The sequence below is a fragment of the Episyrphus balteatus genome, chromosome 3, assembly GCF_945859705.1.
Source record: "Episyrphus balteatus chromosome 3, idEpiBalt1.1, whole genome shotgun sequence".
Lineage (NCBI taxonomy): Eukaryota > Metazoa > Arthropoda > Insecta > Diptera > Syrphidae > Episyrphus > Episyrphus balteatus.
In genome coordinates, this window is record NC_079136.1 from 12,486,451 (window position 1) to 12,502,292 (window position 15,842).

General features: G+C 28.1%; 1 protein-coding gene across 1 annotated transcript in view; it reads left to right on the plus strand.

Moving 5' to 3' along the window:
• The first annotated feature begins 1,667 nt into the window (after window positions 1–1,667).
• Window positions 1,668–15,842, plus strand: part of LOC129914322 (neuropeptide CCHamide-2) — a 38,943-nt gene continuing 24,768 nt past the window's right edge. The window contains exon 1 of the mRNA XM_055993514.1: window positions 1,668–2,121. The gene's annotated coding sequence lies outside the window, so the exon portion shown is untranslated. The remainder of the gene's footprint in view (window positions 2,122–15,842) is intronic.

Genomic DNA, 15,842 nt, shown 5'->3' on the forward strand with positions numbered 1-15,842 from the left:
TTAATATGTGCTCTAGTATACATTATAGATCAATAAGCTGACTTTAAGCTGAGTTCATGTTTTATAAAAATGAATTTAAATTTAAAATGAGTTTAGTGGTAAAAAGTTATTTCATTGGCCTTAATGTTAAAAAAAAATTCAAAAAAATGTGTTTTTTAACAACAAGAATTTAACTTTAAATGGCTGCCATTTTGTATTTACTCACTCAAATACAATGAAATTACATATAACGATAGAAAATATTATAAGGAAGAGAATGTATGTTTATTTTTTGGTCTACGACAATTTGGAGCAAAGATATTAGCTTTGAAGTAAAATATCCCAAAAAATGCATTTTTGTGAATAACTCCGCTAAAAAGAATGATCAGGTGGTGAGAAATTGGGTTTAAGCCTTTTAAATATACCCCTATCGATCCATGAAATAAAAACTGACAGTGCCTCTGTGCGCAAGGTCAAATGACACTTTGACTGAAGTATTGTTCTGGATTTAATTTTTTTTTTTTTTTTTGAAAAATTAATTTTAAGTTTTATGTGTCGAATAACATTTCCATCAAACATTGGTATCAAATATTTTTTCAAAATTTTTTTGTATTAAAAAACTTTTTTTTAAATAATCGCTCTAAGGATTTGAACCATTTTTTAATTTTTTTGTCATTCAAGAAATAGAAATGGCATACTTAATTCGGTGTTCAAAACTGTTTAATCGAAACAAATGTTTTTTGTTTTTAACTTTTACAAAGGTTTATTAAGGTTATTAAGGTTTTAAGGTTATTATTAAATTTTCGTTGAAATCGATGAATTACAAATTAATCAGAAATTAAGAAAACGGTTATATGATAGAACTCGTTATCTGATTTTTTTTTTTTTGAAAATGTTTAAAAAAAAATTCAGTACATATTAAAAAACAAAACAAGATCAGTTGAATCATCACTAAGTTCAAAATAGAAAACAAATAACCATGAAATCATCTTTCTAACAAAAAAACAACTGAATAAATGGATTTGCATATTTCGCTTTGCATATTTCCCTTTGCATTTTTGCCTGAAATTGATTACAAAACCTTAAAAAAAAACTAAAAAAAAATCATTAAAAAATTTCTTCACTGATTTCCGTTGGTGCCTTCCCTCTTTTGTTCACTTTAATACTAAACAAACTCCCTCCTCCACTGCATTCCTACTTCTTGTTAAGCTTTTAATCTTAACCTTTGAAATTTTTTAATAATTTCAAAATGAAATTTATAAAAAAAAAAAAAAATAAAATAAACAGTTAGAAATATTTAATAACAAATCATCACCCACCAAAGGCCAAAACGCAAGCTTATCTTGTTATCCTTATTACGAAAACCAACCAACTACCACCCCCATAAACATATTCAACATGTGTTTTTCTATCCGCATCAAGAGACCACTTAACTCAGGCATCATCATCATCTCTCAGTTTCACCACCAATCTCGATATAACAAACCGGTGCTATAGTGGGTGGCTGATGGCTTCCACCTCCTTGCTGCAAAACACCAAATATGTTAAGGCACACAGAGTAATAACTTTCTCCAACATCAAGGCAAAAGCTCTCGATTCTGATTGGCCAGAATTGCCGAGTGGAGTATCTATGGCACTCGGGTTCATCGTTCATATAAAAAACTAACCACATTCTCAATTCTTCCCATTCAAACTTCATATCCCGTAGCTTGCACAAGCGGTACTGAAGCTCCAGTCTATATTCTCACCGAAGTTGATTTCAATCTTATAAATAACCGTTTTTTTTTCTACTTGTAAGGACACACTTAAATCCTTTCTGTTTTATCAACAAAATAGTAAAAAAAAAAACGAAAAAAATAGCAAATCCAAAAATTGTGTTCGGTGATCAAAGAAAATAAATTTTTATATTTCATCCATATCCGCATACGACACTTACACGAGTACTGTATCCTTTTGCGACGATTATTTTCAAATTAAAAATAAATATTATTGTGCAACAAGTGTGTGCTTCGATTTTGAGAGTTTCATAGGAAAGTTACGAGTAGAGAAAGCAAGTGAGTGTCCATAACTCGATTTTTGTCGAAACTAAAAAAAGACAAGCAACAGAGAAAGGAAAAAAAAAAGAAAGTAACATAAACCAAGGTAAGTTGTGTTTAAGGACGAAAAAAATATGAAATTCCTGACGGCCATAGTACCTCTCTCTATCTCTGGATTCATACTTCTTGTTTCCTTGAGGATATTTTCTTAAGTATCCAATCAATTCAATTATTTTTCTTTTGTTTTTTTTTTTTTTACTTTTTTGTGTATAGCTTCTGTTATTATATCAATTATAATGTTTCCAGGCTAAGAAGGTGATGTGGTGCATGCATTAGAGTTGCACTCATACCATTTCTTCTCTTCTTAGAAGGATTCACAACATTAATCGAAGACAGTGTATGTTTATGATGATGTTGTAGGTAGATCTTCTTTCTTATTTTTTACATTGTGTTTTATTAGCTTTTGGTATAGTGGTGGATGATGGAAACAATTTCAATTTAATCTGTCGATTAAGAAAAACTTTAAAAGCTATTAAAAGGATTCACAATATGATCCAAACACCCCCGATTTAACAACAAAATTTAATTTAATGATTAGAGTAAGATTTTTAAGACCTTATAGATAAAAATAGTGGGCTTTAACGTCCCTTATCAATCATATAAAATAATTTACAGCAAATTGTGTGTGAATGTGATGTAAATAAGAAATCTTAAGAAAAAATTGTTTGTTTTTTTTTTAACTTTAAAAAAAAAATTGTTAAGACCCAATTTATTCACTCTCCATTACATTAAAAGTAGTAATTAAAAATTGAATATATCTGTTAAATCCCCTTTTAAATTGCAACTTTAAATAATGGAGTGTGAATAAATTGGGCCTTATTATAGTAGAGTAACTAAAGCAAATTATTAGGGAACCCGCCCGAACAGCTCTGATTTTGACGATTTTTTTTTTTTCAAACGTAGGTAATTAAAAATACATACTTTAAAGTCTATAGATGAAAAATTGCCGATATTTCCGTATTGTTTTTTAAAATTAAAATTAATTTTTTTTTTAAGAAAACCATTTTTTGTTTGCTTAAATTTCATAAAACATATAATAGCAAACGATTCTCTAGGTAATTTAAGGAAAAAAAATATAAAGGAGTAAGGGACAATCTTCCATCGTTTAAGCGATAAATGCAATTTTCTCATAATCTGACTTCAAACACAAAAAAAAAATATTTTGAAAACAACGGCAACATCTAAAATATTTTAAAATACATTTTTAAAAAGCCAGAAGATCATTCTTATCTCCTAAATTTAAATCCACTAAATTTAATCAAGAGTTTTTGAAAAAATGGTCCACAAACTCAGAATTTAAAAAAAAATGTTATAAAAAAAAAAATTTTAAATGACTTTTTTCCAAACTTTTTCTAATAAAATATGAATTTATTTTAAAAAATGTTTTTCGCCATAAATATTATCAGTTGAATTCCGAAGCAGAAAAGGTAATAATATAATAATAATAATAATCACACTTTTGAAAAAAAAAAATTAAAAATTACTTCAATTTCAATGGGTTTTTTTGATAAAAACTGAATTTTTGCATTGAAATTTTTGATTTTCTCAAAGATTTTGGCAAATAAGAACTTTAAACTTTTGTTATTTAACTTTTATCAATAAGGGCTATTGAATGAATAAAAAATAACTTTATATTTAAATGTTGAACTTTAAAAAAAAAATAAGTTAAATTTTTTTCAAAACTTATATAAAAAAAGTTCTTCGAAAATTTTATTTTTAATTTTTTTCATAAACCGTAATACATATTGACATTTCCTTATATAATTTCAAATCATAATAAATGTGGCCAGAAAAAATTTGAAAATAAATGCATTTTATATTACAAAAAAGTTTCATAAATCTGAGTTCAATTACCATTCTTTCAAAAGCCCTTCATTCAATTTACTTAATTTTAATTTTACAAATGTGACTAAGCTTTTGGCTTTTATAAAATGTATTTTTAAATATTGTAGGTGTTTCCGTTGTGTTCAAATATTTTTTTTGTGTTTGAAGTCAACTAATAAGAAAATTGCATCTATCGCTTGAACGATGGAAAATTGTCCCTCACTCCCGCATATTGTTTTTCCTTGAATTTCGTAGACAATCTTTTGGCATCAATAAATTTATGTTCACAAAAATCTTCAATTAAATTTAAAAAATCAAAACGTCAACAACGGCAATTTTTAATAGCTGTGTTTTTTTGGCCTTAAGTATCTACTGCTAAGTACTTCTGGTTGTATTCAACTCCGTTTCTTCTATAGAAAAAATGTCTTTGAATGGATTCAGAAGTACTAAAAAGTACTTTGCTGAGCCCAAAGGAACACAGCCAATCTATAGACTTTAAAGTATTTTTAATTACCAACGTTTGAAAAAAAAAATCATCAAAATCTAAGCTGTTCGGCCGGGTTTCCTAATATTGCCAATTTTTGAGCTTTAGTTACTCCACTATTAGTAGGTAATAACATCAAAAATGTGTTTTTCATGATTTGTTGAATAGTTATTCTTAATTTTGTTAGTTTTTAGGAAATTTTCGCCAACAATTGAATACATATGATAGATTTTGAGTGCCACTTTGGCTAGCTTCCTTCGCAATCCAACTTACAATGAACTCCAGATTCTCCTTTTTTATATAATTTTCACCTGAATTTTCATTAATATTATTTATTCAAAGTTTAATCGATCATTTCAAAGTGATCGAACAAGGTAAATAAACACAAAGTACTTTTCATCTATACTATAACACATACATATGTATATACAAAATTTAACTTCGAGGTTTCAAAAGATTTCGAATTTTTCTTTGACTAAGAAATTTTGTTGTCATAAATATAATTGTTGTGATTAATTGGACTTAACGTTCTGAGGTGACCCTGAAAAAATTCAGGTGCCAGTCAGGGATGAGAATGCTTAGCCCGGAAAGTGAAGCATATTGCCCAAAAAAACGAAGTAGATTTGGAAAATATGTAGCAGATAATGAAAAACAAAAAATATACAAATAAAACAAAATATGAGACCTACATTGGTTGAAAGCGCATCAATCGTAGATAACAAATATGATTTTTTTCCTTAAAAAAAACATCCTCGGAAGTTGCTGTAATCATTTTTAATTTCAAATTTTGAAGTGTTTTTTATTGCAAAACTATTTTCAGGAAAGTCAGATTGACTTGCTCTTAGTTCCATGATTTGGATGTATAAAATAAGAAATTTTTGCTGATCCTAGTGAGTTTATTCCAAAATAAAGTGCACCAACAATGCATTTTCTTAAATGAATTTTTCGATTAACAAAAAATGAATCAATACAACACATCTTAAATGAAATTTTGTTCGTTAGAAAAAATTAGTCAAACGAAGTAGAAATACGTTGCTACGTAGCAGATACACAAATATAAATTAATGAAGTAGATCTACTACATATGAAGTAAATACTCATCTCTGGTGCCAGTTCTGTTCAGATTTGTCGTTTATCACTCAAAATATATCCAAAATACTAAGTATGCTTTTAGTGGAGTCAAATTAGCTTTATACCTCGGAATCCAGGGAAAGTCGATGCATCTGAAAAACGAGTATAGGGCTGCATTATAAAAGGGTCAAATAAGAAAGTTAAAAAAAAAAATTTCACCGCTCTCGATTACAACAGTTTTTATGGACCGTTAACTGTCATTCCGTATGCAAGCGTCAATCGGAATTGCTGTCTCATTTTAGATTTTGATCAAACTTTGTAGGGATGTTCTCTAGGACTGTAAGGAAGCAAATCCATGATGATTTAATTTTAAGTTGCGTTACCCGCATTCGAACTTTTTCAGAAGGTCATTTTTATGTTATTATAGCTTTGCGTCTATTAAAGATATCTTTTTGTTTGAAGCGCCATTTTAAAGCTTAAGAGTAGTAATTTTTGAATATATATTAAAAAATTACGTAATAATTATCCCTGAATTAAAAATAATTTTTGAAAAACTGGTAATTTTGCTGATTTTTCATGGTTTTTGACTGGCTCCAGAACCTTGGCTATTATATGTAGGAAGCTTATACTTACTAAATATTAAATATAGATATTTTTCAACAAAATAAATCTAAAATGAACTCGATGGCTGTACTCCTTATGTAAAAATTTTAAGTTCAAAGTATTGAGTATTTTAAAAAAGCTAATTTTTATACTGTCATTTTCTACGATTTGACTAAACGAAGAAATGTGAAACTTACAGTGTGTTAAGCTAAGAGTACGAACTAAATATACTATTGATTTCATGCTTCTATCTTATGTCAAACATAGTGCAATCATAGCCTTAATTAGGGGTTTTTTTGGCTTTTTAGCATTTTTGCGAATTTTCAAACAAGCGGTACACTAAGAAGATATGAAAATAACACAATTTTATTTAGAGGACTTAAAGTTAAAAGTTGCAACTTAACAAACTGTTAGTTTTATGTTTCTATCTCTAGTCAAATCGTAAAAAATCATAGTATAAAAAAATATTTTTTCAAAAAACTCAAAACTTTGAACTTAAAATTTTTGCATAAGGAGTACAGCCATCGAGTTCATTTTAGATTTATTTTGTTGAAAATATCTATATTTAATATTTAATAAGTATAAGCTTCCTACATATAATAGCCAAGGTTCTGGAGCCAGTCAAAAACCATGAAAAATCAGCAAAATTACCAGTTTTTCAAAAATTATTTTTAATTCAGGGATAATTATTACGTAATTTTTTAATATATATTCAAAAATTACTACTCTTAAGCTTTAAAATGGCGTTTCAAACAAAAAGATATCTTTAGTAGACGCAAAGCTATAATAACATAAAAATGACCTTCTGAAAAATTTCGAATGCGGGTAGCGGGGAAACCACGCAACTTAAAATTAAATCATCATGGATTTGCTTCCTTACAGTCCTAGAGAACATCCCTACAAAGTTTGATCAAAATATTAATTGAGACAGCAATTCCGATTGACGCTTGCATACGGAATGACAGTTAACGGTCCATAAAAACTGTTGTAATCGAGAGCTGTGAAATTTTTTTTTTAACTTTCTTATTTGACCCTTTTATAATGCAGCCCTATACTCGTTTTTCAGATGCATCGACTTTCACTGGATTCCGAGATTTTACAAATTTTATGTCTTATTTGACTCGACTATTTGTAAAAAACGACAAAAAAAACTTAGAAAAATCATATCTCAAAAACGTTTTCTTCTATTTAAAAAAAAAATTGTATTAATGATTTCTGATTCATTGAGGACAAAATAGGTAAGAAAAATATGGTGGTATTGAGTACAACCACTCAAGTACACCACCACAAGTGTTATAACAACCCCTGAAAATACCTATCACTATCCCCTAAAATTTTTTTTTCTTGTTCCATAATGTTGTTGAAAAATTTGCCAAATTTCAATACTACGGTTATTCAATCCTCAGTGGCTAAGTCGTGTTATAAAAAAGAGTCCATTTAGGAACATTATGTACCTACCTATTTCTATTTATAAATAAAACTAAAGTTCACGGCTCTTGTGGCATTATATCAATCACAACTTACAACTACGATATAAAACTTGTGTGGTGTAATTTCCTTTTCTTTTCAATTTTAAGTGAATTAAAAAAAATATTTTTCAAAACTATGCAACTCAAATAGAAATAATGAGTAAAATCTTCTTCTTTTATTTGCGAAACAATAACAAAACAAAATTGTGATTTTGTTGTAAAGCTAATAAAAATTTTTTTTCCCCAACTGTGTCAATTTAACATATGACTAAAAACCCAATAAATAGTACCTATTTTACTTAAAAACGTATTACTTCTCCACTTGAAAATTCATCCTCATAAGTTCCGCATAGACATTAAAAGCGGAATTTGAACTTTGCGTTCTCATTGAAGAGTTGACATAGTACTTGTGTTCCTCAAACGTTGTCGCCGGTTTGTTTCTACCCTGAGTCAGTTTATTTTTTGTTTAGCAACCTAGGTGAAAAATTTATTCATTTAGATAAGCCGAAAACACAAACACCTTTGTAATTACGGACAAACATTGCGATGTACTCATAATGTGCTTAATTTTGTAGATTAAATCAATTTATACACCTACCATATACATTGTAAAATGTCTATTTAGCAGTGCGGAATGCCTTCAGAATTAAAAAGAATATTTTTGACAAGATTATTTTCATTTTGAGTCCTTATCAACTATTAACAGAAAACCCCAGTTAAAAAGGAAAATAAATGATTATTGCAAAAAAACAACGATTCATTAATCCAGCAGCCTTTAAAGAAGGAGGTTTTAATGTTCTTTAATATGTTTAAAAAATATTTTTCACGAAAAATGTTAATCATTTAAGTTAGGAAATAAGAAAAAAAATAGCTCTAGGAACCCAATTTTTACCCCATTTGTTAACTGGAAATTGTTGATAACAGTGTCCTCCTCATAAACTTTTAGTCGCAGAAAAACATATAGGTACTGAGTCCAACTAAGTAAACGCACAGTTTTTAGTATCCAATTCCTATTTCCAATTTAGTTTTTAGAAGAGTTTTGTGTATAGCTTTCAATACTTGCAGGGTAGCGGCTTGTGTAATCAATTTGCATTGAAGGTTTTGAATTAACAACAACAACCTGTGTGTTGTTAGCACAACTGAAAGGAGTCTGATGATCGGGTTGGTGCCCGTGAAATAGCTATAACTCCAGCTTATGAACTTGGTGGTAACACACACAGGTTGTTGTTGTTCATTCAAAACCTTCAATTTAGTTTTTGTTTTTAAAAATTATGGTCAACGGTACAGTATTTAACTTGGCATTCTAATTTCATTTTTAGTAACACTTAAGAATAAAAAGAGTGTATTAGCTTATTTGGGTAAAAGAGAGATTTATTTAAGCTGTGAGAAAATTTCACAAAAACTTTTTGTATTTTTATACTAAGGCCGATTACTTAAAATAAAATTAAATATGAAAAAATAAACAAAGAGTTGTATATGCCAGTTCTTAACATAATGCATTTTTTCTTTCTATATTTCCTAAGCGGTTCAAAAAATATTCTACAATCTTAAACATTTTGTCAGTAATCTGGAGCAGTATTTTATAAACCCTTTTTTTATTAATTCGCTTGATAAATGAACTACTTAAAGTTCTTTCCCTGTACTACTTTTTTTTTCAAGGACTTTTCCTTATTGTTCTAAAAGCATAATAATATACAAAACTGTTGTTGACTTTAACTTTTTTTAGAGAATTTTGTTCTTATTTTTGGTATCATTAGAATCTAACTAGACTTCAAATAGGAGTTGTACATTTGTACGATAACCTGAAATGTCTGAAATTACAACTTCTATAAGATGTTTCCAATCAAAAAGTCTTTGTTATTTATGCATGTCCAAGCATAGCCGTAGCTAGGATTTCATTTCGGGGGGGGTTACCTCAGACTGAAAAAAATTTTTTTTTAAGATTCACAAAACTTTTTTATCAACTACAGGCGTGTTTTTTCTATTACTCAGTTGCTACTCATTTTTGATTTTATTCGCAAAACAATAATAAAAATTACACAAGTAAGTATTTGTTTTTATTGTTTTTCGAATAAAATAAAAAAATGAGTAGCTACTGAGTTGAAGAAAAAACACGCCTTATATGTAACTGCAGTCGATTCTTAATTCCGCTAAAGCAAATGGTCATTAGAACACGGTTGCCGGAGTGGGTAGGATCCTACCAAACTGGGTAGGTTTTTTTTACCTTGGGTAGGTTGGTAGGTTTGAAGTCAATTTGGTAGGTTTTTCCAAGTTCTTTCTCTAAAATAATTTTATTTTTAATAATTGACAAAAAAAATTGTAATTATGTCAAATCTACCCAAAATATTTGTGCCAAACAAATGTGCCCATCTAAACCGAGAGTAATAATATTAAGTAGTGTATGTAAACGCAGTTTCCTCATTGTTGGTGTCTGAACTCATCCATTTTCATGTTTTGTGTTGACCCTAACTTCACATTCTTGATTAGTGATTTCTACAAAATGGCATTACAATTTTATTTTAAAAGTTTTTTTCCAAAAAATTATTTATAAAAAATTGTTTTTTTAAAAAACGGCTCTAACGATTTTGAAATTTTTTTTCTAAAAATGCACGTTTATATATCAATCAAAACTGCATACTTGTTTTGGAGGGCAATTTAATTTCAGATTTTATTTTATTTTTTTAAACGAATTTTATTTTTTTTTCCAAATTTCTATATAGAAAGTCTTAAAAATTTAAGCAACTTTAACTCCAAGAGCAAGTTCGTGCGACCCAGTCGTGCATTTTATTTTTTTAAACAAGAATTTATTCTCTTAAAATCGAAAATTTTCGTTGGGTAGGTTTTTCTTTGAATTGGTAGGTTTTTTTCGAAACTTTGGTAGGAAATTTTTTATGCGAGTGGCAACCGTGCATTAGAACTCTGTCAGAGCGAAAAACCTGTCAATATCCTTTTTAAGTATTTTTTAGGAGAGAAATTCATAGTTAAAAGTTTAAAATAGCTCTGCTTACCGTAGAAGAATTTAAGAATGTACCGAATATAAAATGGCCGAATATTCGGCGGCATCTCTAGTTTAAATTGGTACAAGGAGTGATAAGATGTTTGACATAAATTGCGAGCGTTAGCGAGCAAGGAAATTTTTTTGAAGAAATTAATTTGAACCATTATTAGGCTTTATACAAAAAATTATTTCGCACAATTTTATATATAAAAACATTGAAAAATGAAATTTTTCTCCCACTAAAATTTTGTAGCAAAAAATTGAAATATTCTATTATATCAATTTAGTTCTAAATTAAATCGGGAATACTTAAAATTAAAAATTTTAAATAATCCAAGTTGTTTGGCATGAGCTAATTTTCTAATTTGAAACAATTTGATAAATAGAAAGCTAAAAATATAACGAAAAATTTTACATAGGTACTCTCTGAAATAAAAGGATAAGATGTCGGAAAGACTTAAATAGATTTAACGGTAATATTTCAAAAACGAGATGTGATCGAATATTTTTATCTTCGGATTCGAGTTCAGCAACCCTTTGAAAAAGTATAGTTTAGCCTCGACATCAAAAACCTTGTAGATAAATACTTGTGTTATTTAAAGGGTTCTTAAAAAAACATTTTAAGGTGTTTACATAGTGCTTTAGAAAATGATCAAAGAGGTAAAAACTAGTTTTTTGAAAATCCCTTACCAAACGTTGTAATGGACCACAAAATTGTTGTTTTTCCTTATAAAAACTTCATCGACAGCTTCTTAAACGATACGAAATTGGTAGAGACTTTTAGGGAGATTTTCGGGATCGGGTCAAAATTCTGGCTTCAAAATTCTGCTTTTCAAAATTCTGCTTTTTTAACGAAAATTCTGTTTTTCAAAATTCTGCCAGCATTATTCTTGAACAAAAAATTCTGCCAATTCTGTTTTTTTTATAGCATATGCGCTGACTAAGGAAAAATACACCTCATTAATGTAATTCAACATTGGTACTTTCCGAAATTTTTTTATTTGAGTGTCGCAAATATTTTTCAAATAAAATCTATAACTTATTGGAACCCATCGGTTGTTTGATACAAAATATTCCTTTTAAAAAATTTTGAATTATTTTCGGAAATGTTTAGTATTTAAAACCTGTTCTTAATTTTTTCAAATTTATTTATTTATAAAAAGAAAATTAATATACATTCAAAGAATAACAAATTATGTAGGTAAGTTATCAAATAAGCAGATAGTTTTTCAAGAAGATGATTTTACAGAAGTCTCCAAAAAATTAAAGAACGGTTTGGAAAATGTTAAAAAGCGCGCGCTTTTTAACATTTTCCAAACCCTTTTTTAATTTTTTGCAGAATTTTGAAAAACAGAATTATGAAAAGCAGAATTTTGAAAAACAGAATTTTGAAAAGCAGAATTTTGAAAGCAGAATTTAGTAAAGCAGAATTTTGAAAGCAGGATTTTGACTCCGGCAGAATTTTGACCCCAACCCGAGATTTTCAGATAGGTAATTAAATTACTAAAATACAAAAACAAACCATTTAGTACTGCAAATATTAGACTTATAGGTATTTTTTTATATTATATCTTTTGATTTTCTGAAGAAAAAAAAATTTCGGGCTGGGGTTAAACCCCCAAACCCCCCCCCCCTCCCCCCTAAATACGGCTATGTGTCCAAGTCATTCTAAAAATATCGACAGTTAAGTTTCAAAATATTAGATCGCTTCAGACCAAACATGACGCAAACTGAAATTTGTACTAAAAATCAACCCTTGTTCAAAACAGCATCTAAATTTTGCTAACGTTACAACAAAAGTGCTCGAAAAACGACTTGATTTGATGTGTTTAAGAATTTATACGTGTACCTACACAATTTTCCATAAAATGTGTTTAATAAATCGCAAGTTAAAAAGAAACTTCAAGAAGAAATTCATCCGAACACCTACTTTGTATCTCAATAAGTATTAAAACAATAGTAAAAGGGTTTATAATCACATTGTTTACAGACAGAATAACATTCCACCCAAAAACAAAACAAACACAAACTGTCTGCCAAATTTTTGATGACTTTCATCAAAAAATTGTTGTTTTTTAATGAGATCAAGTGCACCAAACTTTCTTATCGCCAAACATGTATACAATTGTTTTTGTTGTTGGGTAAGCGTTTTAACATCTAACCCTGATTAATTTGTTTTTTATTTTGTTTAAATGTTATTTTAACAATTTTTTTTTTTATTGTGTTATAATAAAGATGCCCTTAAGGGACCTTCCTTATCATTTCAAAGAAAAAAAAAAAGTACACAAGGGTTACAAAAATCATAAACAAAAAATTACTAAATAAATTCCCAGATGCACTTATCAGGATGTTTTTTTTTTTTTAATAGTTTGTTGTAACTGGGGGGTACTCCCGAAATCCATATACTTATATCACCAAAAGTAATAAAAAAAAAACTGCTTATGCATCTGGTTGCTATCAGTAATTTAGTTATAAACTTAATGATTAATTTAAATGGAAGTACTTAATTTGAACGAGGTAATAAGTGTTTTTGTTTTTATACTTGTCAATAGTTCCGATAAGGAAGATTGGAATTTGATTTACCGCATAGTAATAGGTACATAAATAACTTGAGTCACGGGTGGAAAGGTAATAAAAAACGTTTGCAAATTTTAATCATTTCGGTATTGACGGAACAAAGAAGACTCAAATGGGTGATAGCTCATATGTTGTTTTTATTGTTCTTAGAAAGTTCGAGTTGATGTTATATAGCTGCAATTTTAAAAACCAATATTAAACTAAAGCCATTTTCACTTATTTTTCAGTTTAATAGAAATGTCCAATTTTTCTTTCAAACAATAGGTTCAAAAAGTTATATTTTTACATACAAAATGCGATGGATTACTAAGGTCTACTTGTATGTTTTTTTTTTTTTTTTGTTTTCTTAGTAGTCCTTCAATAATTTCACATATCATTGAGTGTCTATTTATCTTTTGATGTTAAACAATACCATCGAGCTATGAGGCTATTTATTGATAAATGTACACTACAAAGTTGCCTTTGACATTTCTTTAGATGATTTTCTAAAGAAACCCTCTTTTAAGGAAGGAAGATTCGATAGCTAGAGGACATAAAGTTTCAATAACTGTAAACAGTAGGTAAAGCCTACAACTATTTCAACCGGAAAAGAGTTGTTTGTTGGATATTATGTTTTTTTTTATTATTTAATTTTTTTATTTGTTAGGCACAGGCTGAATATATGACAAAGGATCTAAACTTTTGAATTCATTGATGTGTTTTTAAATAGAATGATATACAAACTCCGGAAGGACCTTTTTTTATTTCTGAGTTTATTTTTTAGTTATTTATTTAAATGGCCTTTCATAGATTTTTTTTTTACAAAATTATATCAAATAGGTAGTGCATTTTATTTTGTATTTATAAACACAAAATTTAGTGTTCCCTTTGGGATATTTTCACATGTTTATTTACTTTTTTCTTTGAATTAAAGGACGTTGTTAGGACTATGCTAACCTTTTTCCTTTCTTTTTTTTATATTTTACCTACATTTGCATATGCATTTTCTTTAAGACCTTAATCCATTGCTCAGAATCCGTAAGGAGAATGAACTTTTCTTTGTGAAAAAGTTTGCTAGATATTTGAAAGTTGTCAATGTTTAATTGTTTTTTTCTATAAATTTTAGAATTTATCTTTGATTTGAAAATTCTGATGAGCACAATAAACGTATTTATATGTAGTTATCAATATATTTGAAAAGTGAGATAACAAATCAGAGAATTCCAAAAAAGTGGGTCTCACAATTCTGTCTGTCTGTCTGTGTGTTCCTAAAATTTCAGCCTGAACTGAAACGATTTTTTCAAACTTGTTATTTAACCCTTTGTTCCCGGAGTAACTTTTTTTTAAATTTTTTTCACGAAAAATTCCAAAAATCTTGAGAAAAAGTTTTGATATTTTCTAATAACACACCAAACGAAAAAATAATGATTGAACTAGTAATACATTGTATAAGGAATGTTTTGAGCTGAGAGTACAAAAGTTGAAGTCCATTTTTTAGTAAAAAAAACTAAAAGATAAAAATGCGCGTACAAACCAATGTGCTTTACCAAAAAGTCTTATTAATCTAGTATTTAGATTGGAAAAGCAAATTTTTTGATGAAAAACATGTTCACATATTCCATAGATTGAAGAACCATTACAATCATTCAATTTCAGTGTTACCGTTATTTAATTTTATAGCTCTAAGCTTAAGGCTACTTGAAAAATTGAGAAAGCCCTCACAAATCCTGCATTTTTTTAACTAAATTTTAACTTTTATACAGATATTAAATTTTTTGTTGGTCGTACTATTCATAATGCAATAGCTCATGCAATAATTTTCAAATTTTGGTTATTGCAATAAAAAATAAAAAATAATTAATAGGTGGTTTCATGGTGAAACCACTAGGGAGCAAAGGGTTAACAGTTTTTAAGGGTTTTTATTAATTAGTTAATTTATTTTATAAGATAGTTAGTTGCTTGAAGGAAATTTTAAATATCTTTTTTAGGACAATAACTAAAGGCAACTACCAAGTAACGAAAAAAAAATAGTTTGTGGTTTAAATTTTAGTTAAACCAAAGAAAAATCAAAAATTTTCAAAAAAAAGGAAATATTCAAAAATGGCATGAACACTTTTTTTCAAAATGTATATTTTTAAAAACTTTTAATTTTTCTTTGGTTTACCTCAAATTTAAACTTTCTTTATTAATAAAATGTTCAAATAAACACAAATAATAAAAAATTGATTAGAAATAAGTCATTAACAGCTGCAAAAATTTGGTGTTTTCATTCATCTCAAAAGTTCAAACCCTCAGAACAGAAAAACTGTTTGATGAATAAATCTGAAACTTTGCAAATTAATTTCAAGTACCATAAGCTTCAATAACTAAGCCTCAGTTTAATCTTATCACCCATAGTTATAAAATAGCGGTACATTTTCAAAAAAAAAACGTAAAAGTGCCTATTTTTATATCTTTTCTACTTTATTACATTACTTTATACATTAATGAATTTTAAGGTAAGGTGATCCGTTGTGCAGTTATTGATAGTCAAAGTCAAGAGTATTTTTTTTGGTTTCATGACTGATTTTGCAGTATAAAAAGAATTCCAGAAGTTTGAAACAAAAAGAATTTTGAAGCTAAATAAATAGCCTTTTTAAGAATAATTTTATCAGAAAAAAATTTCTCACTTTTTTAACCCTTTCGGACCCAGCGTTACTCTCATGTAACATTTAACAATTTTTTAGGTTACGATGGCTTAATTAAAAGATAATAATGCCTAG